General features: G+C 37.7%; 1 non-coding gene across 1 annotated transcript; it reads right to left on the reverse strand.

Moving 5' to 3' along the window:
* Positions 1-744: 744 nt before the first annotated feature.
* LOC141510352 (U6 spliceosomal RNA) lies at positions 745-851 on the reverse strand. Its single transcript, XR_012474849.1, has one exon. It is a non-coding gene; the product is annotated as a U6 spliceosomal RNA (small nuclear RNA).
* Between the last annotated feature and the right edge of the window lie 3,906 nt (positions 852-4,757).

Below are 4,757 nucleotides of genomic sequence, written 5' to 3' on the forward strand. Positions count from 1 at the left end.
ATCCTTTCTGGTCATATTGGCCAGTCTGAAAGGTGTGAGGTGGTACCTCAGAGAAGCTTTAATTTGCATTTCTCTAATAATTAATGATTTGGAGAAATTTTTCATATAGCTATGGATTGCTTTGATCTCCTCATCTGTAAATTGCCTTTACATATCCTTTGACCTTTTGTCAATTGAGTAATGGCTTTTTGTTTTAAAAATACGACTCAGTTCTCTGTATATTTTAGAAATGAGTCCTTTGTCAGAATCATTAGTTGTAAAGATTGTTTCCCAGTTTACTACATTTCTTTTGATCTTGGTTATGTTATAGTGGTTTTATCTTTGCAAAAGCTTTTTAGTTTAATGTAATTGAAATCATCTAGCTTGTTTTTGGTGATGTTCTCCATCTCTTCCTTAGTCATAAACTGCTCCGCTTTCCATAGATCTGACAGGTAAACTAGTCCTTGGTCTTCTAATTTGCTTATAGTATTGTTTTTTATGTCTGAATCCTGTAAACATTTGGCTGTTATCTTGGCAAAGGGTGTGAGGTGTTGGTCTAATCTAAGTTTCTTCCATACTAACTTCCAATTTTCCCAGCAGTTTTTATCAAAGAGAGTTTTTATCCTAATAGCTGGAGTCTTTGGGTTTATCAAACAGCAGATTTGTATAACCATTTACTGCTATTGCACCTAGTCTATTTCACTGGTCTACCACTCTTTCTTAGCCAATACCAAACAGTTTTGATGACTGATGCTATATAATATAAAAAATATGGAACACTTCACGAATTTGCATGTCATCCTTGCACAGGGGCCATGCTAATCTTCTCTGCATTGTTCCAATTTTATTTTATGTGCTGCCTAAGTGAGCACAAGGCAGGCAATTTTCAAAGGAAGAAATGTAAACCATTAACAACTATATTTTTAAAAATTCTCTAAATCACTAATAGAAAAAAAAGCAAATTAAAGCAACTTTGAGGCTCTAAGACCCTAGCAAAGCAAAGAAGAAAATGACATACAGAGGAATTGTAGAAAAAACCCAGTACATTAGTGCATTGTTGATGGAGTTGTGAACTGGTTCCTTTTCAAAAGCAATTTGAAAATATGGCCCCCAAATTGCTAAAACGTGTGTATGTCCCTTCAACCCAACTAATCATTATTAAGCTTATACCTCAGAGATCAAAGAAAGAGGAAAAGCTGTTGAATCTATGAAAAAATATTTATTGTAGTTCTTTTCAGAATAGCCCAAAATTGGAAACTAAGGGTATATTCTATTAGGGAATGGCTAAATAAACTATGGCATATGAATCTGAAGGAATATTCTTGACATAAGAAATGACAAAAATATATACTTTATGAACAGAGCAAAGTGAACAGAACTAGAACAATTTATCAATAATAGCATTAGAAAACAACTTTGAGAGACTGTAGAACCAAGATCAATGTAATGATAAATTGATCCAGATGACTGAAGATGTCACCTTCTGGAGAGGTGATGAATTTAAAATGCAAAGAGAGGCATGTATTTTGGGGTATGGCTAAATGTAGAATTTTTTTTTTGCTTGACTAGGCAAGCTAATTATAGAGGATTTGTTTTTTCTTCTTTTTTGGGCATTTTATTTTAAAAAGCATCTAGTAAGGGAAAAAATTTTAAATTAATAATAAAAATAGAAATGATGACTTTCAAAAATTTGATTATTTTTATAATTACATCAATCATTTTCTTCCACTCCTCTCTACCTTGAAGTCTCCCTGGTGATAAAGAAAAACAAACAGGGGCTATGGTGGATAGAGCACTGGCCCTGGAGTCAGGAGTACCTGAATTCAAATCCAGCCTCAGAGACTTAATAATTACCTAGCTGTGTGGCCTTGGGCAAGCCACTTAATCCCATTGCCTTGCAAAAAAAAAAAAGAAAAACAAATAAAAACCCCATTGAATATAGAAATTATATCTAATGCAGTATTCTGTACACACAGTCCCCCATATCTCTGCAATCACAGAAGATGTACATTTCATTCTTTTCTCTGAGGCTTTTTTGGAGGGGAGGTGTTTCTGTTTATTATTCAGAATTTAACTTCCTTTTAATGATACTTTATTTTAAAGTGGGGGAGGATATGGCTCATGTATAGATGATCAAACATCCTGTTACTACTTGCTTGGGAGAAACCTTTTTCCATTGGCTACATAATTAGAGAAAGTTGGTATCTTTAAAATGCCTTGTATGAGAATTGAGGATTTTTACAGGACTCTTACTTGAAGGGGAAGTCAGTAAGAGGTTTGTTTCTTCCCCTCTCCTGTTTTCATTCTAAGTATAGGAATTAGAATTTCCAGTCTAGACCAGGACAAGTCTCTGGGAATCCAGGAATCTAAGCTGGTGATACAGTCAACCTTGATCATGGAGGCCTCAAGGAACTTAGATCAAAAGATGTGGAGTGACCTTTGGGCCAGGTAGAAGTTGATAGTGATGCCAGCTTTGGATTTGAACTTGGTGGAACTAAAGTTATGTAAGAACTAAATTAAATTGTGAGCCTAACCTCCCCCCATTTTTCTCAACCCCATCCTCGAGATAAAGAAGCCCGAGGGGTAGATGTAACAGGTTGGCCTCAGTGAAGTCAGAATCAACTATATTATACATTTCCATGAGTTACAGTTACAGTACATGTTGATTGGTTGTTTATTATTGAAGAGCTCCAAAATCATATCACTATGTTAGAGTCAGTTGTAGTATGTCCTACTTGATCAGACCAATATGCGTACAGAATGCTCTATCACAGGTTGGACACAAATAGGCCATGAGAACATTTGGGGTTGGATTCTCTAAATTTGCACACCTCACATTTCTTCTACCACAATTCTGCCTTGCTCATAGAGCATAGCACCTTCTCTGATGAGGGCATGCCATCTGAGCAGCTCCATGGCAGTTTCTTCCAGGTCACACAAGAAACCTTGAGAGTATCATTGTATCACTTTTTCTGTCACCACATGAGCACTCTTCCTGTGTGAACTCTCCATTAAACAGTCTTTTTGGCAAGTTTACATTTAGCATTCAAAAAATGTGGTCAGCAGCGGAGTTGCATTCTCTATAGTAGAGTTTGAATGGTTGGTAGTTTAATCCAAGAAAGCAACTGAATATCTGGTACTTTCTCTTTCCAGTTGATCTTCAGAAAGTTCTTAAGACAATTCAAATGAAAGCAATTCAGTTTCTTGATCCGGTTCTGGTAGACTGTCCAGGTTTCACAGGCATACAACAATGAGGTCAACAAAGCAGCTCTGTGGACCTTCAGTTTGCTCTACAGATCAGTCTAATACCTTTTCTCTGCCACACTTTCCTTTGGAGCCTCCCAAACACTGAGCTAGCTCTGGCAACGCATGTATCAACCTCATTATCAATGTGTACACCCCTTGAAAGGATGTACTTACTGCCAAGGTGAATGAAGTCATCCACAATATTCAAAACTTCTTCATTTGTTATAGTCTATGATTACACATCTGGATGGTGTGAAACTGTTTGATAGAGTACCTGCATTTTCTTGGTGTTACTTGTTAGGCCAAAGTTAGCTCAAGTAGCAGAGAATTCAATGCATACTTTGGTGCATCTCGGCTTCAGAGGCTGCATTGAGAGAACAATCATCTGCAAACAGAAGATCATGCACCCTCTTGTTTAGTCTTGGCTTGTAGCCTTTTCCAAATTGAAGAATTTGCCATTAGTGCACTAATTGACCTAGAAGCCATGTTCATCCTCAGTGAAGGCATTTGATAACATGGCTGAAAACATCATGCTAAAGTGTGGCAGCAAGGACACATCCTTGATTCACTCCATTAGTGACCAGGAAATCTCAAGAGCATTATCTACTATCCAGAACCTGGGTAAGCATGTTGTTGTAAAATTGACACATAATGCTGATGAACTTCTCCAAACAACAAATTTTGACATAATTTTCTATAAGTCCTTGCAAATGACTGTATCATAGATTAAGGTCTTGTGTTCCATTACTGGCATTTCTCCAGGAGTTGTTGGGCAGTACATATGATATTGATGGTTCCTTGGTACTTCCTAAAGTCACACTGGCCCTCAGATAGATGATCATCTTCCAGGTCCATCAAACACAAAGCACTGCCCCTGGACTATTTCTCCAACTTCAGCTTGCATACTTGGGCTTTGCCTCTAGAGAATCAACCTTTTGATAATAATAATAGCTAAAATTTATATAGTGCTGTGCTGTTATTAGTCCCATTTTCACAGATAAGAAAACTGAGGCAAATAGAGGTTCAGTGTCATGTTCAGGGTCATAAATAAGTTTCCAAGACCACCTTCCTGACACAAGTCCAGTGCTCTAGCTGCTGTGCTACCTCACTGCTTGCAAAACTCCACAAATGTGGTTCTTGTTAGCCAGAGTTTTGCCTGAAAACTCTGCCTGAAATGGTGGTATGTCAGTGCATTGTTGAACTCAGATTCCTCCAAACATCTCAGTATACCCCTAAAAATATCCATGAGAGACAAAGGATAAAATCAAAGAGAAATGACAATAAGCTCCTCTATCCAGTTGAGGATTGCACAAAAAATCTCCCAGAAACTTGTAGAAGCTAGGAATAAACAAGTAAGGGGATGCTGAAGGTACAGACTCAAAAAACTTGGACCCAAAGAAGGGGAGAGGGCTAACCCAATGCCCAAGCAGATACCATCCATTTGACAAACTACCAGGTCATCCCACCTGAGCCATGGCCAGAAAGAGCTAGTGAACCCCAGAAGAGGGTTCATGTGGTGGTCTTGGCTCCAG

This window comes from Macrotis lagotis, chromosome 1 (assembly GCF_037893015.1).
Source record: "Macrotis lagotis isolate mMagLag1 chromosome 1, bilby.v1.9.chrom.fasta, whole genome shotgun sequence".
Taxonomy (NCBI): domain Eukaryota; kingdom Metazoa; phylum Chordata; class Mammalia; order Peramelemorphia; family Peramelidae; genus Macrotis; species Macrotis lagotis.